Source organism: Ailuropoda melanoleuca, chromosome 4 (genome assembly GCF_002007445.2).
Source record: "Ailuropoda melanoleuca isolate Jingjing chromosome 4, ASM200744v2, whole genome shotgun sequence".
NCBI lineage: Eukaryota > Metazoa > Chordata > Mammalia > Carnivora > Ursidae > Ailuropoda > Ailuropoda melanoleuca.
In genome coordinates this window covers 110532807-110560742 of record NC_048221.1, presented here as the reverse complement: position 1 = coordinate 110560742, position 27936 = coordinate 110532807, and the positions used below count along the sequence as shown (strand labels likewise).

General features: G+C 36.2%; 1 protein-coding gene and 1 non-coding gene across 5 annotated transcripts in view; both read left to right on the top strand.

Moving 5' to 3' along the window:
- Positions 1-27936, top strand: part of EML4 (EMAP like 4) — a 150316-nt gene that overhangs the window by 34675 nt on the left and 87705 nt on the right. The window lies entirely within an intron of this gene.
- On the top strand, positions 15445-15551 carry LOC117802173. The gene has a single exon (XR_004625214.1). It is a non-coding gene; the product is annotated as a U6 spliceosomal RNA (small nuclear RNA).

Genomic DNA, 27936 nt, shown 5'->3' with positions numbered 1-27936 from the left:
GAGGGAACACAAGCAGGGGGAGTGGGAGAGGAAGAAGCAGGCTTCCAGCGGAGCAGGGAGCCCGATGCAGGGCTCAGTCCTAGAACCCTGGGATCACACCCTGGGCCAAAGGCAGATGCTTAATGACTGAGCCACCCAGGCGCCACTAAACAAGTTTATTTTAAAATAAAATTTTATATCATTCAATAGATAGAAAGTCATGTTAAGGAAAATTCTTAGGTTTATCTTAAAAATCAGTTATGTTTAAATACTGGGACAGTGTTAGGTATTAAAAACTGAGACTTTCTCCTTAAAGTAATTAAAAGAAGGCCATGTAAACTCTTGTCTCTCATACTCTCATATACTTCACATTAGAGCATGCTGTTTTTTTCACAACTACAGTATAACTGTTTTTTAGTATTTACTTCAACATTTATTGGGATGTCTGTAATGTGCTTGGTGTACCTACTGTAGTAGGTGCTGTGGGAGGTTGAAAAGTATGAAATACTGTCTGTCATGAAGAGGCTTTTAAAGTCGTATTTGGTCAGCAGTCTGTAAGAACAGTTGAAAAGCATTAGTAATATACCACTGGATGTTAAGTACTGCATGATGGAGGTAAGGCTTATGAGAGTTAAGGAAGGAAAAGGTTCAGTGTTGAATAAAAGGAAGAGCTTCTTGGAGGTGAGACCTATAATGGGGTCCTGAATGTGGGTTGAAGTCATTTGAGACCACAGAGTGAACTGAGTCAGCATCAACTGCAGAACAGTGAGGAAGTTGGCTTGGGTGGAGTCTAAGGTTGATATAAACTGGAGTAGTTTGAAAGTATCAGAACCAATGGATAAATTCCCTTTGACTTTTGTAACAAAGTGTAAAGTCCCTTCTTTAATATGACATGCATGAAGGTGTTCTAATTATGAAAGGTCTTGGGTATTTTAAATCTGCAAATAAGGGGTGCCTGGGTGACTCAGTCGGTTAAGCATCTGCCTTTGTCTCTTAGGTCATGATCCCAGGGTCCTAGGATTGCACACTGCATCGCGTCCGGCTCCCTGCTCAGCGGGGAGCCTGCTTCTCCCTACCCCTCTCCCCCACTCGTGCTTTCTCTCTGTCTCTCAAATAAATAAAATCTTTTTTAAAAACCTGCAAATAAAAATGCTATTAGGGATATTTCATTGAGACAATGAAATTTAAGTTGTGTAACTTTGTTCCTATTACTGCAGTAATGTGTTGCCAGTATTCTGACTAGGATAAGATTTACCCTTTCTCTTGTTGGGTAATACAAACTGAGACTGGCAACAGTAATATTTTCTTCCCAGACGTAGAATAACGTACATAATGGCTTTCTTTAGTCATCGTGGTACTTGACTACTTGGGACTTTTTTGATTGTCTGTTAAGATTATAATGTTGTTGGCTTTAATTTCTTAATGAAAATTTTCTAATTTTTGCATATTTTGTTTACAGAGTAATATATCGTGTTTGAAATTTGAAGTAGTGTATGTTAAAAGTCACCTTTGATGAATTAAATATTAGATTTCCAAATTTATCTTTTAATAACCAATTAAAATTTTTATGTAGCTACTTTAGCATTTTAAAGAGAAGGAAGGGAACCATATTAAAAAGTAGACTCTGCAGTAAATATTTTTAGCTACATATGTTTTATTATAAGAAATCAAGATATTTTATAAATGTTTGAGACTATTGGGGCATTATTGGAATGGTTCTCTTCCCCAACAAGTCACTGCTAAAATTTTATCTTAATTTTCTTCCTATTAGAACTTTTTTCTGTAAAGTTAACGGATATATTGATATGAAGTTGACAGAATTTACTGTATTTGTACACAAGGCAGATTATTATGCCTTTCATATATTTCTGTGTCTTCATAACAATTTAACAGTGTTTTTTTCCTAGGGCAAAATCGTACCACTATATTGCTCTGGGCTTGGGAATAGGAGAGTATATCTGCAGGTATCTTTAAAGTAACTACTAGGGAAAGAGGAGTTGATAGTATTGTGTAGTAGTAAAGCACTAGAATAGGAGTTTGGAGAGCTGCTTTCTAGTCCTGGCTCTGCCTTGTGTTATGTAACCTTAGAAGTCAGTTTCTTTCTCATTGGGCTTATGTGATCTTCAAGCCACCTATAAATTATGTCATTTTGTGTCATGATTCTGCAAACAAATGAGCATATTAGTGGAAAATACCACGACTGAAGTAGAATACCACTTCTTCAGGTGAAAAATGTTAAAATCTTATTCCTCTCCCCCCTATTTTAATGTAAACTTTTTTTTTTTTTAATTCAAGTTGCTTAACATAAAGTGTATTATTTGCTGCAGGGGTAGAATTTAGTGATTCATCAGTCTTATATAACACCCAGTGCTCATTACATCAAGTGCCCTCCTTAACGCCCATCACCCAGGTACCCCATCCTCCCACCCATCTCCCCTCCAGCAACCCTCAGTTTGCTCCCTATAGTTAAGAGTCTCTTATGGTTTGCCTCCCTCTCTGTTCTTATTTTTCCTTCCCTTCCCCTATGTTCGTCTGTTTTGTTTCTTTAATTCCACATATGAGTGAAATCATGTGGTATTTGTCTTCTCTGACTTACCTTGCTTAGCATAATATGCTAAGTTCCATCAATGTTGTTGCAGATTTTAATGTAAACTTTTAATTGAAGTACAGCATACATGAAGAAGAGGTACACAGATCATAACAACACAGAACATAAGTCACAAAACATACCAGAATTCCAGAAGCTCCTAGTGACTCTTAGTTACTCCTCCTCCTCCCCTGTTTAAGGATAACCACTAGCTTAACTTCTAACACTGTAGATGAATATTGGCTGTTTTTGACATCATTCAGTATAGCTCTTGTGTCTGGCTTCTTTTGCTCAGCATTTTATTTGCAAGATTTTTGGAGTTGTAGTTTGCTCATTTCCATTGTTATGTGGAGTTCCTTTGTATAAATACACAGTCGATTTATCTGGTCTCCTGTTGGACTTACCATAAAGGAAAAAAGAAGATAAATCGAACTACATTAAAGTGAAGAACATGTGGTAGTTTTTTAAACTCTAGGGATTGAATCTTTCTGATTTATACTTTTATATACTGTTTGAGGCTTCAAGTTACAAATGGGTAGTTCAATTTAGTTAATTTAACCTAATATCTCCCTGTTTTCTTGAATCTTGCCTTGCTGCCTTTACTGGAAGAAAGGAATAGTTTGATCATTTTAATAGCATGCAAAAATTCTAGAAGCATTTTAAAAGACAAGATTGGTAAGGGCAATAATTTAATACCTTCTGAATTTTTAGTTTTATGACAGTTGTAAGAATTGAACTTTTAATTCATATTTTACAACTAGTTAGAAGGTACTTTTGCCTTTTCTTAAAGCTAGTATAAAATTAAGGGTATTGATGACTGTTGTTCAGATATACAAACTTAAGGTTCTCTCACACAACTACAACTTACAAGCTGAGTGTGTAGGATTCCATCAACATTTATCAAGCACCTATTTTGTGTGTAGTGACAGAACTTTGGTTTTTTGCCTATATCAAGTATCGTGTTAAGTGGCAGGTAACACACACAAGTTTGTGATCCCTAAAATTTTTCCCAGTGAGTCAATGAAAACCAAACTGTAGAGGCTTACAGCATTTTCTCTTTTTAGATTCAGTTCATTCTCTATTACCTCTTTATTAAGACAGCTACTTGGGTGGGAGTCACAGATCATTAACAGAATGTCAGACAATAGATTCAGTATGAACTAAATAGCAAAAATTATATCTAACACATTTACTCTTCTATATATGTCACCCAAAATATGAAAAAAAAACCCAAAAAAACGGCTTAAGAAATGGTCTGCTATTTGTTGTTTGAGTTTTTAATATATGCTGGGGTTTGTATATTTGAATAGCGAGGCATAGATGTTCCTATGTAGCCTTTTCCTTTATCTTTTTATTCTTACCTGCTAAGCTAGAGTTTAGAGTTCTTTTTTGAGGGGGGGGGAGAATATCTCAAGCAGGCTCCAGGCTCAGCAGCACGGAGCCTGACGCCCGGCTCAATCTCAAGACCCCGAGATCATGACCTGAACTGAAACCAAGAGTCGGATGCTTAACTGACTGAGGCACCCAGGTGCCCCTAGAGTTCTTTTTTATTTTTCAGTTCATTGAGAATGGATCAGTTTATAAAAATGAAGGATTTGGACTAAATAGTTACTGGTTAAGGTTCCTCATTTATTCTGGTTTTTTAAAAATACCCAAAACTTAGTGGCTTAAAATAAGAGTCATGTTGTTGTATCTCGCCTTTACTGTGGGTCAGGAATTTGGGCAGAGCTTTAATCAGGCAGTTCTTCTCCATAATGTCACTTGGTGATATTCGACTAGAAGGTCAGACAGTTTTATTTACGTGTCTGGTACATGTCTGGATGGCTGACAGGCTGGGCTTAGCTGGGACTGTCAAACTGAGCACATATATGTGGCCTCTCCAGCATGGTGGTTTAGAGTAGTTAAACTTCTAAAATGGCAGCTGAGGGGCGCCTGGGTGGTGCAGTCGTTAAGCGTCTGCCTTCGGCTCAGGGCGTGATCCCGGCGTTCTGGGATCGAGCCCCACCAGGCTCCTCCGCTAGGAGCCTGCTTCTTCCTCTCCCACTCCCCCTGCTTGTGTTCCCTCTCTCGCTGCCTGTCTCTGTCAAATAAATAAATAAATAAATAAAATCTAAAATAAAATAAAATAAAATAAAATGGCAGCTGAGTACTTTTAAAGAAAGAAGCCAGAGTCTTAGAATCTGCAAGAGTTATTAATATCTAGTTTTGAAAGTTATGCAACTTTTGTTTAAAAGCAAGTCATGGGGGGCGCCTGGGTGGCACAGTGGTTGGGCGTCTGCCTTCGGCTCAGGGCGTGGTCCCGGCATTGTGGGATCGAGCCCCACATCAGGCTCCTCTGCTATGAGCCTGCTTCTTCCTCTCCCACTCCTGCTTGTGTTCCATCTCTCGCTGGCTGTCTCTATCTCTGTCAAATAAATAAATAAAATCTTTAAAAAAAAAAAAAAAAAAAAGTCAAGGGACNTCATGGAGCCAGACCAGATTCAAAGGAGAGAGCTACTCAAGGGCATGAATACTGCAGGGGGTGGAGTGGGGATGGGGGGGGGGGGGGGCAACTTTGGCGACTAGCCATACTACAGGATCTAAAAATCTATAACTTCACACAGTTATATAAATCTTAATTTTTTTTTTGACAGAATGGTATTCAAATCATATAACTCAAGCTGATTTTTCATAAAACTCAGTTACTGCAGTATTTTTATTTCCCTATAAAACTTCCAGAGTACTCTGCAATTTATGTTTTCCTCTAGAAGTTTATCCACCTCAGATAGTTTTTCTGTTTTATCATGAAAAACATTTAATATACAGAAAAGATGAAAGAATTCACAGTAGATTCTGTAACATTTTGCTATAGTTAGGTTTTCCCATGTTTATTTATCATCAGTATGTTTTATTTTTTGATGAGTTCAGGGGCTCCTGGGTGGCTCAGTCAGTTAAGCATCTGCCTTTGGCTCAGGTCATGATCCCAGGGTCCTGGGATCGAGCCCTGCCTCTGGCTCCCTGCTCAGCAGGAAGTCTGCTTCTCCCTCTTCCTTAGCCCCTCCCACCTGCTCATGCGCCCTCTCTCTCTCTCTCCCAAATAAATAAATAAAATCTTTTTTAAATAGTAAGTTGCAGATAATCAGATATAGATTTAAATTACTTTTCCTTCTGATCCTTTCACCTGGAGGATAGTCAGAAGATATAAAGAATCTCTGTTAGTGTATCTTCTCTCTCTGAAAACTTACCTGTTGGGAACTTTCAGCCTGCTTTATTTGTCCCATATCCAACCAAACTTTGGCTTTAGTCTAAGATCTTTAGAGGAAAAAGAGAAATCTTTTTTTTTTAAATTATAAAAACAACCATCCACAATCCCAGCATAAGTACAACTATTAATGTTTCCTGTTCTTTTCCATTTCATGTATTTTTATAATTGCTAGTGTACATAATTTATAAAAATTTTTAAAAATACGTGAAGTATTTAGATTATTATATAATAGCCTGATAATTAATGAGTATTTGATATTTCACTGATTGACAGGACCACTGTTGGTGGTGGCGGGTGGTTGATTGGTTGGTTGGTTGGTTTTTGGACCACTGTTTTTAGCCATGCCACTATTGGACAATTAAGTTGCTTTCCAGCTGAGGAAAGCTGTTGAACCTAATGACATGTTATTACTTATTGCCTAAAATTGGTTATATGTAAAGTTTATCCTATCTCTATAACACAGCCTTAAGAGTTGAAAATCATGAAACTGAAGAGAAAGAAGTTGAAAGAAGTAAAAATTGACGTTAGTTCTGCATCCAAAATGGGGGAAAAAAGCTATTTTTCAACTCCGATGAAACATTTTTGTCAAGTAAATTTTCATTTTTACCACCAGTGTTCTGACAGGTATTCTCTGACTTGGGTTGAGTAAGTTTCCTATTTAAAGTTTACCTGCAAGTTTAAGCGTATTATAAACCTTTGGTGTCAAATACAAGGACTAGATATGTGTATTTACTCTGAATTTTATTCTTGTTTATTGTGGAACTCCTGTGAACTCTAAGAAGCAGTAGGCAGTGCATTACCACTTGCTAATATAAAGCATACTTACGTAAGTGGTAGTTTTAAATTTTTCTCCTAGCTTGAGGATAATTAGCTAATTAGAGAAGGCTAGTCAAACAAACTGAATTCTGTAATTGTAGGGATACAGTCTAATAGAAGATAGTTTTTGAGTCTTCCTACAGTGATACGAGGTTATACTGAACCCATCAAGGCAGCTGAGTGTCTTGTTTTATTAATAGATTTTTTTAGAGAAAGCAGTTATTGATTGTCAAGATTCATTCTTCCTAGAATTAACCTTTACTATATATATATATACACACACACACACACACACACACACACAGAGTTTACTCTTACTACTACTTATAGTTTACTACTTACTATATATACAGTTAACTATATGTATGTATATATACGTGTATATATATAAACTTATCTAACCTACATTCTTCATTTAATATATTGAGTATATTTCATCTTGTTTGGCCCTCTGTGGAAACAGATGGTTGCTATTTTTCATGTAATAACTTTAGATACTTGAAAGCTAACATTTGTCTTTTAGGCCTTCACTGTGCTTGAATTAAGTTTTTTACATAATACAGACCGAAACAGAGCTTTCTGCCCATGGAAAAGATGCTCTCTTAAAATATGCTTCTGGACGTTTGGTCATGTTTGTGTGTGCATATATTCATTGTCTTAATTGGCAGTTAGGTAACTTGAACTACATTGCTTGATTGCTACATTGTTGGGAACATATACCCAAGTATCAGATTTTTAACAAATATTACGGCAAAATGAAATGAGAAAAATGGTCTGGATTTGATTTGACTCTTGAATATGTAGATTTAATTTGGGAAAGACATGGGGAATTTGATCTGGGCTCTGTTCATTCCATTTTTGGAAGATTCCTAGAATGTTAGTTTGATTGTGGGATTATTTTATGGGTCTTAGTCAGATGTGAAGTGATCCAGTAAGAATATTTGAGTTTTGGGTTTCAACCTATAGAATGTTAATGATTTCTCCTTTGTTCTTTTCAAAGTCAGTGAAAACTTTTAATATAAGTATAATGCAGTTGAGTAATGTTTGTTATATGTTTTCCTAAAAATTTAACTGAGACACATTTGCCTAGTTTATCAGTGACATCATTTAAACAGTGATGGCTCTTGGCAGTGCGGAACTCACAATGAACTTAGGTGAATTCTGAAGCCAAGAATAAGTTTAGTTGTAGATCTTGAATTGATTCATTATAGCAGAAAACCCATCAGTTGAAGCGCCCCTTTTCATAAGAAAATAGATGAAAACCTATTGAAAAGGCCTCCTTTAAAAATTTCCAAGTTCTGTAAACCTTTAGCTTGCTTTAGTTTTTATATTTGATTTTTCTTGTAGCTTGTCACAAGTTAAAAAATGACAGATTTCATTTAACGTAAAGTTTAAAAAAAATCTGTTGTGTGTTTATGTGTTTGGGGATTTGTTTTGTTTTGGTGCAGGAGCATTTGAAACTTCTTTGTGGCCAGGGGTAGCTGCTTCAAAACTTCTATATCAGAGGGGCTTGGGGCGGCAGTTTGTTTGTGGTTTGGGGGTGGGTGAGGGATGTTGTGAAGCAATGTTTTGAAGCTGATTTTTTTTGTTTTTAAAGATTTTATTTATCTATTTAACAGAGAGAGAGAGAACACAAGCAGGGGGAGCGTCAGGCAGAGGGAGAGGGAGAAGCAGGCTCCCCACCGAGCAGGGATCCTGATGTGGGGCTTGATCCCAGGACCCTGGGATCATGACCCAAGCTGAAGGCAGATGCTTCACTGACTGAGCCACCCAGGTGCCCCCCTTGAAGCTGTTTTTGAATAATCATGGTATTTTCACTCATGTGATATATTATAGATCATTCAAAGCAGCAAAGTTGTCTAAAAATGATCTTATTTATATATGCATACATCACACATATAACTGAAAAAATATCAGTTGTCTATATCATATATAGTTTGTCAGTTGAAAAAAGTTGCTCTTTGGGTATCTTGGATAGAGAGGCTGATTGTGATAAGGAATGGGGAGGATAAAGCCATCCATTAGCTCCACCACTGGCAGAAATGTATTTTACCCCTTTGCTTATGTTGCCACTGCCTTATTTAGGCTACCAGTACCTCTGATCTGCATAGGTCTAACAACCTCTTACCTATTTCTTAGTTTCTGGCCTCATCTGTCTCAAGCGTTTCCTTTGCCTTAAGTCCATCCCTCCATTTAGCCACCAGGCGATGAGCTACTTAAATTGCAAATTTGATCTGGCCATTTGCCTGCAGTCCTCCAAGGGGTCATCAGAGTGAGGTGTGTAAGATGATTTATTGGTGGTGCAGGAAAAATATATTAGAATTTTTGTATTTACTTTTTAAATCGAAAATAAAGAAACTGTGTCTTACCAGTCTTGAATAGAATGATTAATGTGTTCCCTCAGTCTGTCAGGTAGTCATGTATTACCTAATGAGAGTTCCACACTGCAGAGGAATTTACAGTGGGGCTCTCTTTCATTCACTCTCCGTGCATTAACATTATATTGCCATTTACCTGTACCCTGTTAAGTGTGCTTACTTATTCTCTGATTCTCACAAAATAGATAAGTGACTTAAAAAATATTTCTTTGAAGAAACCAGAGATTTAAGTTAATGTTGATAAACACAGGAGAACAAGAAGCAAATGGCACAGCAAATCCTTTTATTTTTGGTTCAAGCTCAAACATTATAGGTTTAAAATTAGTGATCTAATTAGGTCTGATAAGAAATCATCTCCCCAAAGTCAAAATTATTGACAAGACTTGTTTGAAATATGTTTGAATCTTTATATATATATACATATATATATATATATATGTATATATATCCTGAAAACATTAATAATCTTTAGTTACCAATACCAAAAGTAGTTTGTCAAGTCTTAATAATATTCATCACTCTAGGCCTGCCTAAAATTCAAGTATTATAAGCATCTTGGTGATTAAATCCCACTGGGAAAATAAGGCAATATTTGGGGATGTGTGAAAGTAATAAAAAGTTATAACCACGAGATTAAAATACTTGGTTCACTTGGAAGAAATAAGTATGCTATTTTCCAGCACACAGACAAACAACGAACTCTAATGAAAGTATGAAGCAGTTACTGTTATTAGGAAGATATCTAAGATATTCATTTTATCCGTACTTTCCAAATTTCTATTTTTTTTTTAAAGATTTTATTTATTTATTTGACAGACAGCCAGCAAGAGAGGGAACACAGCAGAGGGAGTGGGAGAGGAAGAAGCAGGCTCCCAGCGGAAGAGCCTGATGCGGGGCTCGATCTCAGAACGCTGGGGTCACGCCCTGAGCTGAAGGCAGATGCTTAACGACTGCGCCACCCAGGCGCCCCCCAAATTTCTATTTTTTACGTGTTTTGTAATGTTTATAACATATTAGCACAATTGTATATCTATAAAGAATATATATATATTTTGAGGTGTGAGCTCTACATTTAAAAACATTTTTGGGGCACCTGTAATGTAGTCAGTTGAGCATCTGACTCTTGGTTTCTGCTTGAGTAGTGATCTTAGGGTCATGAGGTTGAACACCCCATCACGCTTTGCATTCAGCACATTCTGCTTGTCCCTCCCCCCCCCACCCTGCTTGTTCTTTCTCTCTCAAAAATAAACTAAATACAATCTTAAATAAATAAAAACATCTTTTTTAAAAAGGCATTTTATTGCCATATAACACATGTAATCATAATCCAGGTCAAGAAAGAGAACATACCCAACACCCCAGAAGACCCCTTTTCCTATGCTTCTCCCAATTATTACCCTCCTCATATCTCCAAATATAACTGCTATCTTGATTTTTGACAATATTGTATAGTTGTACCTGTTTTTGTACTTTATGTAAGTGGAATCATAAAGCATATATTCTTTTGTGTCTGGTTTCTTTTGCTCAGTATTGTTTGAGATTCACCCATGTTGTATGTAGTGTAGTTGATTATCATTGCTGAATGATACTTTGTTATATGAGTATGCCACAATTTATTTGTCTGTTCTAATATTGATGGATTTGGTTTGTTTCCAGTGTCTGTTACAGCTGCTCTGATTCCTGTACATATCTTGGGTACATGTGTTTACATATTTCTGTTGAGTGTATTCATAAGACTGGAATTGCTGAGTTGTAGAGAATGTGTTTATCCCACTTTAATAGATAATGCCAAATAGTTTTTCATAGTAGCTGTATAGTATATAGTTCCACCAGCAATTCTAAGAGTTCCCATTGTTCTACATCTTTGCCAACATTAGATATTGTTAGTCTTTTTAATTTAAGCTATCCAGTAAGTATGTAGGTGTATTTTATTGTGGTTTCAAATTACATTTTCTTTATTATAATAAGGTTGAGCACCTTTTCATATATTTATTGGCCAGTTGAATATCCTCTTTTGTAAAGTTCCTATTCAAGTATTTTACTCATTTTTGTATCTGACTGTCTTTCTCTAATTGATTTATAAGTATTCTTTGTATATTCAGGATATGAGCCTTTTGTCAGTTATGTTCCAGCAACTTTCTCCTACACTGGCTTGTCTTTTCACTCTTAACTGTATCTTTTTATGAGTACACATTCTCAGTTCTAAGGTTGGTCCCACTATTAACTTTTCCTTTATCAATAGTGATTTCTGTATTTTGTTCAGGTATCTTCTAAAAGCTTTATTATTTTGTCTTTCACATTTACATCTATAGTCCACCTGGAATTGATTTATGTATATACTGTGAAGCAAGGGTCAAGTTTCATTTTCCACCCTATATGGAGATCCACTTGACCCAGCATTATTTACTGGCATGAGTCTTGCTTCCCTGGATCTCTGAAGTACTGCCTTTGGTCTGTATATGAGTGTGTTTAGTTTTTGGATTCTCTTTCATTTCCATGGATCTGTTGTCTACCTTCGTCTTAATTACTATAGTTTCGTAATAAGTCTTGATATCTAGTAGGGCAAGTGAGCCTACCTTTTTACTCTTGTTCAAGAGGGTTTTACCTATTCTTGATTTTTTTCTTTTCTGCATAAACTAGAATAAATGTACCAGATTCCATGCACATGAACACACAAAGTGTTGGAATTTTTTCCATACTGCATTAAATTTCCAGATCAGTTAGAGTAAAAGTGGTATTTTTTCATTGAGTCTTCAATCTGTGAACATAGTATATTTATCTAATTATTTAGGTCTTTAATTTCTCCCAGCAACATTTACTAGTTTTATGTACAGAGATCTTGAACATTGTTTTATCATTTTTATTACTGTGTTTGTTTTGTTTTAGTGCTCTTGTAAATGGTCTTTTAAAGCCATTTTTTTTTTCTGTTTGTCACTAGGGTATAGTAATATAGTTGAATTTGTGTGTTGACCTATATCCGTCAACCTTGCTTAAGCTCACTGTTCTAATCAGCTGTCTATATATTTTTGGGATTTTTATATACATAGTCATATTGTCTGTGAATGATAGTTTTCTTTTTAATCTTTATTTCTCTTGTCTTACTGAACTGAGCAGGATTGCAGTATAAAATAGAAGTTGTGAAAGTAGACATCCTTGTTTATTTTGTTCCCTCTCTGAAAAGGAAATCTTTCAGTATATCAACACTGAATATGATGGTGTAGTTTTAAAATTTTTGGTATATGCCTGTTGCACTTACTGTGGCTGCATAATCAATTAAAAGTTTAATGGCATAAAGCAACCATTTATTATGATCATGGTTTCTGTGGATTAGGAATTTAGATAGGGCACACCATGGAAGGCTTGTTTCTGCTCTGTGTTGTTTGAAGCCTTTAATGAAAGATGCAAAAGCAGAGGGAAGGAAGCACCTGAAGTCTCATTTACTCGTATGTCTGATTGTTGATGCCGGCTCTTTGCAGGGCGCCTCCTTTCCTCTCCACCTGAATCCTTCCAGGTGGTCTACCGTATAGGCTAGTGTGTTTCTTCACAGCATGGTGGCTGGTTTCTCCTAAAGTAAGCATTCCCAGAGCATGGAAAGCCAGGTAGAAGCTGTATCCTTTTTACAGCCTTATCTCAGAAGTCATGAGCATTTCTCTTGCCATACTCTGGTTGGAGTAGTCACAAGCCCCCACCCAGATACAAGAGAAGGGAACACAGGCCCTGCTTTTGGGTGAAAGGAGTATCTGTCAGTCATTGTGAGAAGAATACATCTATGTTTATTTATGTGTGTGTCTAGCTAGCAAGAGCGAGAAATACAGAAAATATGATTTGCCACAGTGCATTTTTAAATCAGATTAAGAATGTTCCCTTCTATTTAATGTTTTTGTTTTGATATTAAATTTCATGAAATGCCTTTTCTCTGTTGAATGATTTATTTTCTGTTAATGTGATAAATTTCTTTGATTTCAATAAATTCAACTTGTTTGTGATTTATTATCCTTTTTATATGTTAGTGCTTTTGTTTGCCTTTTTTCTTTCTTTTTTTTTTGATTTTTGCATCTTCAAAAGCTCCTTGAGAGGACCATGTCTTAACTTACATCACTTTTATATCCTACCATATGCCTAATATAGTATTGGGCATATGGCAGAAGCTTGGAAAAAATTTTTTTTCTCTCTCCCAGTACTTTATCCAGCAATATCAAATCCTTTGAATACAACTTACTGCTGATTTTGTTAAAAAATATTCCTTATTGTGGAAATAGGAGAGGTTTTCTGAAAATGTAAATGTATCTGTCCTTGCCTAGAACTCTGACTAATCCCTTATTTTCTCTCTGAAGTATGTTTCTATTCTTTATTGTAGATCTGTATCATATCTACCAGCTTGAGAACCTTCACTATAGATAAGCAAAGGTTTTGAATAAAAAACTACCATGAAATGCTGGATTCTCTGATTTGGCACTAAATAAAAATTTAAAGTTATCTTCCTTATTTTCTCCTCCTTATTCTCTTTCTGTAGCCATGGAGAAATAGTCATAAAATTAATACACCATTGATTATGGAGAAGACTGTCTCCACCTTATGAATAAAAATTACTTTGTCAGTAAAACTGATTCCTGTCCTTTGAGAAGAGATACCTTAATATTTAATAAATCTTGCTGGATTATTCTTTCAGGCAGTTTATTGTGCACTTATCTTCAAAATATATAAAAGTTCTGATGCCAACATTTGATATTACCAGAATTTACAGTTTTTGTTTATTTAATGGATATGAAATCGTATCTTGTGATTTTAAATTGTATTTTTTTTAAAAGATTTATTTATTTTGAGAGAGCATGTGCACATGAGCGGGGCGGGGGTAGGGTGGGGTGGGCAAGGGCAGAGGGGGAGAGAGAGAACTCCATTGGAGCCTATGCAGGACTCTGTTTCACAATCCCAAGAGAGATGATGACCCGAGTCAAATCAGGAGTCGGACATTTAACCAACTGAGCCACCCAGGCGCCCCTTAATTTTTAATTTTTTTATTATTTTTTTTATTTTTTATTTTATTTTTTTAAGATTTTATTTATTTATGTGACAGAGAGACAGCCAGCGAGAGAGGGAACACAAGCAGGGGGAGTGGGAGAGGAAGAAGCAGGCTCCTAGCAGAGGAGTCCGATGTGGGACTCGATCCTGAACGCCGGGATCACGCCCTGAGCCGAAGGCAGACACTTAACGACTGTGCTACCCAGGCGCCCCCCCCTTAATTTTTATTTTTAATTGCTAGTAAGGTTGACCCATCCTCCCTCATTCCCTACAAACAGAAGTTTGCCTATTCATCATCTTCACATTTTTCTATCAGGTTAACATCTTATTGATATTTATATATTTCTTATGTGTTGCAATATCTTTTTCCAAGTTGTGCCTTTAAATTTTTTTCCTTTTTCAGGTGGGAAGAACTAAATTTGAATTCGTGTCTTTGGAATTTAACACAGTGCCTGACAAAGTAGTCACTCAGTAAAATGTAGAATGAATAAGTATTTTGCAGCAATCTAAAAATTTGTTATTTTTAAAGCAGTGATGCTACCTACTTTTAAAAATAGACTAAAGTATCATATACTTAGAGCTTATTTACCATTTTAATATGTAGTACTTAACAATCCTATTGTTTGGGGTATATCTATAATTTTATTATTTAGAAGTTATATTTTTGCCTAATGGTTTATAGGTTTACATAGCTCTCCAATTGCATTGCTTTAGAAAAAAAAAATTTTTTTTTTAAAGATTTTATTTCTTTGACAGAGAGAGAGACAGCCAGCGAGAGAGGGAACACAAGCAGGGGTAGAGGGAGAGGAAGAAGCAGGCTCATAGCAGAGGAGCCTGACGTGGGGCTCGATCCCATAACGCCGGGACCACGCCCTGAGCCGAAGGCAGACGCCCAACCGCCGTGCCACCCAGGCACCCCTAGAAAAATTCTTGTCAGTATTTTTTTAACATAGCTTGTTCCACAGACCAAACTTTCATTTTTTCCCTCCCATTAAAAATTGACTAACTTCCTTTTTGGGTCCCACTACTTTCTTTAAAAATCTATCAGGGCAAGTGTTGTATTATACTTTATTGTGTTTGTTTACATTTCTCTCTCCCCCACTCATCCGTGCTTTTTGGGTTTGGAGACCATCTTATTCAAATGCTATCAACAAATAACCATAATTAGAAGTTCACTAAATGTTAAAAGTGATTATCAAATAAATAATATATATTTTTGTGTTGTTTTGAATATTTCCTGCTAATTCCAGCTTAGTCTTTTTAACTTTCTGATGATGAAATGGAACTGGGTGAATTAGTAATTAGTGAAATAATGTAGCATCTCTTTCTGTTGGCTTTTCAGAGACTGTTTCAGTAGATCTTTACCGCATAGGTACCTGACTCTGCAAATCTTACTGATCATTAAGAATTTAGGCAATACAGTGCTCTCTTTGGCAGCACATACACTAAAATTGGAACAGTACAGAGAAGATTAGCATGACCCCTGCGCAAGGATAACATGCAAATTCATGAAGCATTCCATAAGAAAAGAAAGAAAGACTTTAAGCAGTCTAGGTTTGGGTTTACCAGGCCTTTATTTTAGAATATTAGTAATGATTTTAGTAATAGCTAAAATTTATATGACTTTTACTATTCTGCTGTTATTTTTAAATGCTTTTTATTGATTTATCTAATTAAATTCTATATGATTTTCTATGTTAGGTGCTCTTAGCCTCATTTTAAAGGTGAAGAAACTGAGGCATGGAGAAGTTAAGAAATTTGACCATAGTCGTACAGTTAGTAAATGGTGAAGCCAGTTTTTGAATCTGGATAGTCTAAATCCAGTACTGTACATACATATACACACACACACATATATATATATATTTTAAGATTCTAATTTATTCATTTGAAAGAGAGACAGTGGGGAGGGGGGGAGGGGCGCCGTCCCAGGACCCTGAGATAATGACCTGAGCCACCCAGGTGCCCCCAGCCCTATATTCTTGCCATAATATGCATACTAAATAAGCTTTTAGTTACACATGAACTTTATATTCCAAGAACAATATTGTTAATGAAGACTTAGATGGAGAATATTTTTCTTAAAGCAAGACAGATACTGTATTTTCTTTTTTAAAAAAGATTTATTTATTTATTTATTTATTTGAGACAGCCAGTGAGAGAGGGAACACAAGCAGGGGGAGTGGGAGAGGAAGAAGCAGGCTCCTAGTGAAGGAGCCTGCTGTGGGGCTCGATCCCGGAACGCCGGGATCACTCCCTGAGCCAAAGGCAGATGCTTAATGACTGCGCCACCCAGGTGCCCCAGATACTGTATTTTCTACCAAGGACTGATGATTTATCAGGAGGGGTTTGGGGGAGGCAGAAGTGGGAGAAAGAAAATGTGAATGAGAGAGTTTAGGACTAAATACATAAAGTATTGAGTTAATCTGAGGAATCAGGGAGGGGAATCGAGTAGGTTTTGTTTTGTTTTATGAGAGATATAGGCATTTTAGCTTATTTATTCATAAAAGGAAAATTCTAGTGAAATAAGTTTGTCTGGAGTCCTGGGTTGAGGCCTTGTAGTGCAAAAATACCCAACCTCTTGATTGAGCTAAATCTCTAAAACTGTGACAGCAATAACAAAAATATTCTTCATTTGGAGCATATTGTGGCAGAGAGGGGAAGAAAGGGAACAAAGGGAGAGACAGACAGAGACAGACAGAGAATCTGAAAGTCTAGCTACAAAAGAGGAAAAAGGGATATTCAGAGAAAGAAGCAGCCGAAAAAGGAAGAAATATTTAGGGTGGTGAGAGATAACCTGTCTTTTCTGTCGTTTCTATCATTTTTAGTCATTGACCAAAATTGTTTCTTCCAGATCCTCATCCCAGCCCCATGAACCTTCTCATTGTGGGGTTTCTGTCTTATAAAGCAACCCCAATACTTTGCATGTCATTAAGGTAAAAGAGGTTTCTCACCCCTTGTTTTATCCTGTCTTTGCTGCTGATTCTACATTGTGTTGACAGTAAATCAGCCAGTATTTGGAGGGTTAGCACTGCTTGTGGTGTTTTACAGGTTTAGAGGAAAATAGAAAGAGCTTCTCCCATAGAGGACTTTGCAGTCTACTTAGGAATTTAGAATGTAACTTTATTAAAAGATAATTAACAATATCCTGTACTATGATGTGTCAGATGGTATAAACTTTCCATACTCAGCTCTAGCTCTTTAACTGGCTCTTTTCAGCAAGTGACCTTTTCTACTTTATAGATTAAAACTATTGTAGGTATAGAACAAACATCTGTGCCTGCTTTCGTCTTCTTCCCTTCTTTCTTAGATAAAACAGTGTCCCTTTTTAAGGCTCATTCTTTGGGCTGTATTTTCTTTTTCTTTTTTTCTTTAATTTTTTTAAAAGATTTTATTTATTTATTTGACAGAGATAGAGACAGCCAGCGAGAGAGGGAACACAAGCAGGGGGAGTGGGAGAGGAAGAAGCAGGCTCATAGCAGAGGAGCTTGATGTGGGGCCCGATCCCATAATGCCGGGATCATGCCCTGAGCCGAAGGCAGACACTTAACCACTGTGCCACCCAGGCGCCCCGTCTTTTTCTTTTTTTTAAGTTCTATGTATTTAAGTGGGGCACACGGCTGGGTCAGTGGGTTAAGCGTCTGACTCTTGATCTCAGCACAGGTCTTGATCTCAGGGTCATGAGTTCAAATCCCACTGCCGCGGAGTCGCAGTGATTGGAAGAAGGATGAGGCACAGACAGGTTAGCCATGAAAGAAACGAGGGAGCAGGGGACCACCACAAAGAGTGCAATTGCCCTGAGCAGCTACAGCCTCACGTATTTATTGGTGATAAACAATCAAAGACAATCAAGGGTAATCAAAGGGAGTCTCAGGTGGTCTTAGCATATCCTGGTTGAATGAGCACAGTCCTTCACAGTTAATGATTCTTCAGGAAGTCTTCAGTGAATAGTAGTACATCATGGTGAAGGTCATGGGAGTAAATGATGTAACGTTAAGCAAGCGAAGCCTATTCTTAAACATGTTTCTACTGACCACCGCCTATCATCAGGAGCAATCAGGTTTGGGATAGGGTGATGTTCTGCCCTGAGCAAGCCGCTGTTCCCAACTGCTCCTGCTCTGACGTCCATGCTAAATCCGGAGGGGCTCACAAACATGTTTTCCTATTATATCTTTAGCATAAGCTCTCAGCTGGGGGGCCACTGCACCCCACATTGGGCTCCACTTTAAAAAAATAATAAAATTTTATTTAAGTAATCTCTACACCCATGGAGGGCTCAAACTCACAACCCTGAGATCAAGAGCCTGGTGCTCTTCTGACTGAGCCAGCCGGGTGCCCCAGGCTGTGTTTTCTATTTTAGCCTTTCACATCTTCTCTAACACTGGAGTTTTGCTGTATGCCCTTTCATATTACTACAGATCACTCTGTTGTTGATTCCTTCTCTAAATCCTGAAAATATACTGCTCTAATACCTTGAACAAAAACCGCCTCATCAACCTTGCACAACACAGTCCCCATCCCTCATCGATTTATTCCTCCCTTTCATCTTCAACCAAATTCCTTAAAAGATTTACCTCCTAGTCACAGTTCAGTGCATCACAGTCTTCCTTCTGTCTCCATTACTCCACTGAAACTTATCTGCTTAAAATCTCCCTAATAATTACCAAATCCAGTGGACTATTTTCAGTCTTTGTCTTTTGATGTCTTTGCAGTCTTTGACATTATGTCCCTTCCTGAATCTATGACTACCTTTTTTTTTTCATTTTTTAAAAATTTTCATTCAGTTAGTTAACATATGATGTATTATTGCTTTCTGAAGTAGAGGTCAGTGATTCATCAGTCTTATACCCAGTGCTCATTATATCACGTGCCCTCCTTAATTTCTGTCACCCAGTTACCCCATCCCTCCACTACCCTAGCCTCCAGCAACCCTCAGTTTGTTTCCTGTGATTAAGAGTCTCTTATGGATTGTCTCCCTCTCTGATTTTGTCTTGTTTTATTTTTTCCTCTCTTCCCCTATAATCCTCTGCTTTGTTTCTTAAATTCCACATGAGAATGAGATCATATGATAATTGTCTTTCTCTGATTAACTTATTTCGCTTAGCATAATACCCTCTAGGTCCATCCACGTCTTTGCCAGTGGCAGGATTTCATATTTTTTTGATGGCTGAGTAGTATTCCATTGTATATGTATATTGCTACCTTTATCCATTCATTTGTCGGTGGACATCTGGGTTCTTTCCATAGTTTGGCTATTGTGGACACTGCTGCTATAAACGTTGGGATGCAGGTGCCCCTTCAGATCACCACATATGTATCTTTGGGTTAAATACCCAGTTGTGCAATTGCTGGGTCATGGGGTAGCTCTATTTTCAACTTTTTGAGGAACCTCCGTACTGTTTTCCAGAGTGGCTGCACCAGCTTGCATTCCCAACAGTGTAATAAGAGAGTTCTCCTGTCTCCGCATCCTGACCAACATCTCTTGTTTCCTGACTTGTTAATTTTAGCCATTCTGACTGGTGTGAGGTGATATCTCATTGTGGTTTTGGTTTGTATTTCTCTGATTCCGAGTGATGTTGAGCATTTTTTCATGTGTCTGTTGGCCATTTGTATGTCGTCTTTGGAGAAATGTCTATTCATGTATGACTACCTTCCTGACAGTTTTTATCCTGTATTCTCTGCAGATTCCTTTTTTTCTGGCTGCGCTTAAAATACCGTGGCCCTGTTTTCTTATCACTCCAAATCTCAATCCTTATAACTCCAGCTAACTATTATATTCTAATACAGTTCCCAAATGTATACCTCATAGTTTAGGCCTCTTGTTTTTGCTTTTTTTTTTTTTTTTAAGGATTTATTTATTTATTTTAGCGAGAAAGAGAGCGAAAACACGAGCAGGGGGAGGGGCATAGAAAGGGAGAGAGAATCTTCAGACTCCCTGCTGAGTGTGGAGCCCATGCAGTGCTTGATCCCAGGACTCTGAGATCATGACCTAAGCCAAAATCAGGAGTCAGTCGCTTATGGACTGAGCCACCCAGGCTCCCCTTTAGGCCTCTATCTTAACACCAGGACCTAGTTATACTTTTGTTATAGTGACCTCAAACTCATAGTCTAAAGTCAAACCTCCAAAACCTACTCATCATTCTACTTGCTCATTCCCCTTGTTTCTTTTTCTTTAATCCGTATCTCAGTGTTACCTTAAACATTTACTTGATTGTCCTGTTAGAAACATAGGGATCATCCTATTTTTATTTTTAAAAAATTTTTTATTTATTTATTTGAGAGAGAGTGTGAGCATGGTGAGGGGGGAGAGAGAATCCCAAGCAGACTCTGTGCTGAGTGTGGAGCCCGACAGGGGGCTTGATCCCAGAACCCTGAAATCATGACCTGAGCCTAAATCAAGAGTTAGACACTCAACTGACTGAACCACCCAGGCACCCCAGGGTCATCCTATTTTTAATCCTCTCATCTAATCAGTGACCATATTCCATCAATTCTGTGTCTTGAATAGCATCTCTTAAATCTATCCTTTCATTTCTAATTTCTAGTGGGAAAGTTTCTGGTTGTAAAATTTTTACTTGCCTCAGGATCTTGAAAATTTTCTGTATATAGTGGTACTCAAATACTTGAATGAATGAACGAATGAATGGGGTGTTGGAAAAGATACTTGACTGTAATAGTAAAGAGAGAAGGTGATTCTTGAGCATAGAAACTAAGCGGAGATTAGGAGCCACATTTTTTTCTGGCCTCAAATCAGATTTTGATTTGAGAAGAAAGGAATGTCCAAGGTATATAATCTACAAATTAGTAGTAATGTGCAAGTGGGAGGTGGTGAAAAGAAGCCCCATATACTGTGATGTATAAGAGGAGTCTTTTTGTTTTGTATTAGTTAGAAAGCACTTGGTTACAGAACTTAAAACTTTTCTAATCTTAGGAGGCTGTGAACTATCATTTAATCATGCTACCTGTATTGTAAAAAAGAGTAGTTGATACCTCAATTATAAAACTGAAGTCTTATATTTGTCTGGAGATTGAAGAAAAATATAATAACATACATTCTGCCGCAGAGCCTCTCAGCTGTCAGTAGCAAGAATTTGAACTCCTTTCTGGTTTGTGCCAAGCATACCACATTTCTTTTGTGTCGTTTTATTTCCCATTCTGTCTGCTTTTATTTTACCCATGTGATCTCTCCTAAATGTCCTTTGCTTCAAACACATTGCACACTCCCTGGGTCATTTAACTCCTGTTACTCTTTCAGGCTGCTCCTATACTTTGATGAATCTGTATTAATTGAAAAAGAAATACTTTCCCAAGTCTCACTTGAGGAAACACTCCTTTGATGGTTTCCACTTTGTTCCATAAAGGCTTTTTGAAAATGTTAAATATGGATTATTTTGCTTGGTTTTTCCATCTCTTATCAGCTTTTCTATTTATCCTTGACTCAATCTTTGTAGCACAGCTCTTAATGTTCAGTTTGGTTTAGGCTTCATCCATTTCACAGTATTTTTTTGGTGTGTGTATTTGTGTCTGTGTTTATGCCAGTCAGGTTGTTTCTGTTTTACTTTGGGTTGATTTAAATTTCCTTTTCTCATAAATATGTAGGTTAAAACCAACAAATTGAAGAGGTAAACCTCCAATAGCTTAGTTTGGACGCTTCCCTCCATGAATTTGTTCTTTGATTAGCTGTATAAGTAATTATCAAAAGAATAAATACATATTGCATTCATTAACTTTCCCTTGGTTTTCCATGGTTTTGTAAGACAGAGTAAAGATATTTATAATTTGAATTCCCTTGTACATTTACGTTGCTGTAAGCACGAGCAGTTTAAAATTGAAATATCCATCCAGTTGATTGTTTACTATAGGTTTGTACTGTTCTGCAGTAATTTGGAAAATTAGTGAATTAAGAAAAATGTTCTCATTGTTAATTCATCTTAAGTGAAATGGTTGTAATGAATCAGCCATGTTTTAACACTAAAGTTTCAAAACTCATTGAAAAGTGATAATTCTTTTAATTTCTTTACAGTTCAAGTGGATTTTATTCAAAACAAAAAGGAAAAAGGAAATGTGACTTGCCACTTTGCACACACATTGTTTATTTCCTAGTAGAGAAAATACTCACTTTGGGAGCTTTAACTCTGTTATTTATAGAAACTCTTTAGTATGTTTTGTGTTGCAGTTTCAGAAGGCAAAAACTGAGTTTTGTATTTGAAGCAGTTGTATCTTCAATTAAAAGAAGATAAGAAAAATAGTTATCTAAGGACAACGAAATTATTGTAGTGAATATACATGTAGTGTATTAATTCATGTGTTTCTGCCTATGCCTGGAGTTTAACCACTCCCCAAAGCAGCCCAAGTTTTTTGTCTGTATCTTTACCCCCTTTTGGCTGCATGCTCTGTTTGCTGTCTCTCCTTCAGTGTCTTTGTCTCTCTTTATAAAGAAGTAGAAAACTTTTCTTTACTTCACTTCAGAGAGCAAAGGGGCAGGAGAAGAGCTATCTTAAGAAGTTTTTATTTGCGCCAACATAGAAGTGCTTTGTGGTAGGCCATCTGGACCGGGAGGATTTCCTCAGAATGTAAAGTATGTCGTGAGATTTAGAGAGCTGGGATTTGCCCTGGAACTATCTGGGAAGGCAGCAGGAAACGTAGACAGAACTGGTTTATATGCTTTTAACATAGCGGGCAAAAATGGAAGACAGCTTGCCTGGTCTCGCTTCAGTGTATGTTTCCTCCACACTTACGAACTTCTGCACTGGTCATGTATCTTTGCTTTCCTGGGAATTCAGACCTGTCTCATAGACTTTACTCATGACAAAAGAAGTCTGAGGACTTAGGAATGAATCTAGATCAGTTCTCTTTTTTTACCCCTCCTCTCTTTAAATATATGTGTCAATAGTGGCATAAATATTTGCCTGTGTACCTTCATGAAGTATTTAAGACTGAACCCACTGTATAAAAATATAATCCTGTCGTGAGGGCAGAGTGGGTTTTGCTCAACTTGTTCTTTCCCTGCCCCCTGAAAAGGATGGCCATTATATTCTTGAGGGGAAAAAATTAAAACAGCAGCTTTTAATGGAAAATAATCCAAAAATGCCTCTCTAAAATAATAGCAAATCATAAATTATGTAATTAAGCTTGACGTTTGCTTCTATGAGGTCTAACCAAAAAATTTCATCAGAAGCAGAATTATCTGTTTTTAATCCTTCTGTGTTAAGTAAGAGTTTGGGGGGGGAGGAAGCCATTTTAATTGTGAATGAATCCTGGTGATACAGTGAAGTCTTTCCTTGGGACCAGCCACCATGCTCAAGGTACTGCAGCAAAAATGTCTTTCATTTTTTTAGTTAACACAGTTTCTCTTTTAATTTACGCTAGGTGAATTTTTAGTAATTTTATTACAATGAAAAAATGAAATATTTTACATTGAAAAAAAACGCAGTTTTAAAAATGGAAAATAAGTCAACAACATTATTTGTGTTATTTCATTGAAGACATCTTATTTTCATATAATCATATTGTTAACTGGAAGTAATATTGTCATTTACTAACAAAATAAAATAGTCAAGCTTTTAACAGTTGAAATGCCTTATTTAATTAAAAGTTGTTGGAGAGAAAACTGATTTTTGGAAGTAGATTATGATAAATAGGAAAACTTGTTTCATGCATAAATACATCTTCCTAATGGCTGGTGTGTTTTTCTGAATTTTTTAAAAATTTATTTCCACAAATAAATTTTAGCTGTTGCAGAATCCATAATGAATGACTTCTTGATTATAGTTCTTAAATATTACTATCTTTATGCAGTAATATTTGAAGACAACCAAATCCAATTTAGAACAAAACAAAAAATCATTTAAATTGTTAAATCCCTTTTGATATGAATTTACTAATGTGACAAGTCATTTGTAATTGTGTTTTGTGTTTTGAAGAAATAATGTTTAAAGACCAGGTCTTCTTTCAAATGTATTGTATTGATTTTTGTGTCTTTTATTAGCCTGAGAATATTCTTTTTGAACATCATTATATTTATTTTTATGCTGTTACAGAAATACTTTCATTCACTATGCATAAAAATCTACAAATTAACCAAATGTGCTTTTAAAATTTACTAAATAGGTTTACATCACAGCCTAAATTAGCTTTGCTTTTTTTAACTGAGAAAATAATTTAAATTTTATTTACACGGAATTTTGTGTGTATCTGCAGAAAAGTCATCTAAAAGAGTATAAGGTAGAAAAATCCTCATAAATCCTGCTTTTCAGAGATATACCTGTAGTCTCTATTTCTGTATGTACATGTATACCTATGGATATACAGTTCTACACAGAATGTACTATAATTGTTTGCCTTGCAGATTTTTTTCTCTTCATACTATGTTGTCACTCTTATTAAACTTATTTGTGGTTACAAATATACATCATCCTTTTTTTTTTTTTTTTTAAGATTTTATTTATTTATTTGACAGAGCTGGAGAGCACAAGCAGGGGGAATAGTAGAGGGAGAGGGAGAATAAGGCTCCCTGCTGAGCAGGGAACCCGTTGCCGGGCTCAATCCCAGGACCCTGATGAGATCATGACCTGAGCTGAAGGCAGACATTTAACCATCTGAGCCAGACAGGCGCCCCTATACATCATCCTTTTTAAGAGCTATATAGTATACCATAGCGCAACCATTTATTTAAACAAAGTTGCCTGTTGATAGTCCTTTAAGCTAGTGCTAAATGTTTTTAAGTTGTAAACAGTGCATGGCATTGTTACTGTTTTCTCATGTTTCTTTATTCTTACTAGCTCCTCTAATCTACTCTGCATTATCTTTCTACCCAACAAGGCCTGCCAGTGTTTTAACATAAGTGCTTTAGCAAGGGAGATTAGAGTTTTGTTCTTTGGATGGTATTGTGTATTAAATAATACACTTTTCTGAAATGGGCTGTTTTCCCCCCAGAAATTTATGGGTAACGGCTAAGTACCATTAGCTCTCAAAACTGTCATAAAAACCATCTGGTTTAGTTGTTTTTAGGACTTAAAACCTCAGTTTTTTGGAAGTATATCTCTACTTTTTGTCTGTTTTAGAATTTAATTTGCAAAGATTGGTTTCATTGTTCTCCAAAAAATAAAGTGAGGAAATCAACTATGATTTACTCATCCCCAAAGTTCTTTTCAGAAGAGAAAAACCACTTGACTCCCCCCAGCTCCTCCAGAGTGTAACACAATATGTGTTTTGTTTTATGACACAGATGTTATGTTACCTGTGGATTCCTCCCTGTACTATCCCTTGCCCTATATCACCAGAAGTAACTATTGTCATAAACTTTGTGTATATTATTCTTACTTTATAGTTTTATTCTAAGTAATATATTATTTACTTTTATGTTTTTTGAACTTTATTAAGTTCATCTGACTTGCTTTTTATACTTACCAGTATATTCCTCAGATTCATACATGATGTTGCATGTAGCCATAATTTACCACTCTAATATTCTGTTGAATGTTTGTATCACAGTTTATTTACCCATTTTACAGTTGTTGAACATTTAGGTTTTTCCCAGTTTGTTTCTATTTTGAACTATGTTGTAAACATTCTTAAACAAGTCGCTTGGTGTATGTGTGCAAGAGCAGAGATTGGGAATGCCGGCAGACAACCTGTTTTGTAAATAAAGTTTCATTGGAACGTAGCCATACCCAGTCATTTACATATTTATCTGTAGGTGTTTTTGTATTACAAAGGCAGATCGGAGTAGTTGCTGCAGAGGCTGTGTGGTCTGCAAAGCCTAAAATGTTTACTATCTAGCTCTTTAACAGAAAACATTTGCTAGCCCTGCTGTAGGGTAGGATATATAGAGAGAGGAGTGGAATTGCTGGGTCATAAGGTGAGTGCATCTTTAGTTTTACCAGATGATTCCATAGTTGGGTTATTTCCCCCAAAGTCATTGAAACCGTGTACCTCCTACCCATTATGTGTGAGAGTTCTTGGAAACACTTGATATTGTCACGCTTTCAAAGTTTTGCCAGTTTGGTGAGTGTAGAAAAGTATTTAATATGGTTTTAATTTTCGTGGTGATTGAGCCTCATTTCATATGTTCATTGGCCATTTGTTCCTTTTCCTTTGAGATGCTTAGTCAGGGTCTTTACTGGAGGATTTTATGTCAAGGTTTTTCTGTAGGATTGTATGTCTTACCAATTTGTAGGAATTCTTTATTCAGAATACTAATCTTTTACCAGTTATAGATGTTAAAACTATCTTCTCCCAGTTTTTAAATTGCTTTTTCTCTTTATTGTGTCTTTTAGTAAACATACAGTCTGAATTCTAATGTAGATAAGTACCAATCTTTTATAGGTAATCCTTTCTGTGTCTCATTTAGGATCCTCCCCTCTGCTTCCAGGGTATGAAGATACTCTCTCTTACTTTCTGTAGGTTTTATAATTTTGCCCTGAATTCTTTAATCTACTTGGATTTGATTTTTGTGTGTGGTGGAGTTACAGACTTCAAAATGTACTTAATTTTAATGAATTTGTAAATTTTAATTTGGGAAGTTTAGCATTTCTTCACATATTTTTTTCAGCTAGAATCCTTTTCTCACTCTTCTTCTGGGCCTCCAATGACACAAATATTAGGCCTGAGGCTGCCTTGTTTTTTCCTCTGTTTAGATTGTATAAATCATATATGTAATGTATATGTGTGTAATGTACATATCTAATAAAATTTTTTAAATAGTGGAAGTCCTAATTTCAGAGATTATTTTCTCATTTTATAAACATTTCAAAAAGCTTGGTTATTCAAGATACCATAATGTAAGAAATTAGATTGCGAAGGAGTATTGCTATAGACAGGCATAGTTAATCCTAACTGCAGAGAGGGGAGCAGAAAAGGTAGCAGGAAAGATTAGAAATTTGAAAATGTAATACTTTCAATTATTTAATTAGAAATATAGTAGTCTCTAGGGCATCATTCTATCACAGTGCTTGCAGCACAAAGTAATTAATATTCTCAATGAAGATTGAGTCATCTAGAAGTGGCTAAATTATAATTGTATGCCCTTGTTAGGAAAGCAAGAAAGTATTTTAGAAAGAGTTACACAAAATCATTGGCACTGAAAAGGTGCTAGAATATATAGGCATGTCTTATTCTGATGTGATGCTGGAATGCCAACTTTTGGGTATTTAGAATAAAATATACTTATCTCTGCAAAGGTAAGATATTTCTTAACTCAAGCCAAATTAACTGATTCATTATAGAAAAAGCATTATGAACAGCTGTCATTGTAGTTTTAAACTATAGTATTGAAGTTTACCAGTTACATATAACTTTGCTTACACCTCTAATAAAAGAGACTTATACCAATAAATACAGTAGACTGATGGACCTCCTCTCTCTCTCCATTCACCTCCCTCAACCCCTGGCCCCACAGTGAGTTTAACAACCCTTGAGAATTCATTTGTAGTTCATATTTAAGCTTTCAAGGGCAGAAACTATTTTGAGAAAGAGGAAAGACATGAGAGAATACTGTGGCATAAGAGAAAAGGAGCTAATATACTTGGATTAGGAAAAGGAGTGTAAACCGTGCTGGGCATGGAGCCTGCTTAAGATTCTCTCCCTCTCCCTCTGTTCTCCCCTTTCTCTACCATTTCTCCCCCACCCCTTTCTCTCTCTCAAAAAAAAAAAAAATCTCACTCTCTCAGAAATAACGCAATCACCAGTTTGATGTATATCCTTCTAGACTTCTTTCTATGTGTACATTATATACGTATTTAAATAGAAAGCTTTTTTTTTTAAAAGAAGTATGTTGGTGCATGTATGTATTTTAATAAATTTTTCAGTATGTATTGTTTTGCCATTTGGTTATTCAATTTAAGTTCTCTTGTAGATCTTTCAAATTTTTCGTTTATATACCTATCTCATTGTTTTTAATTTTCTACTATGTG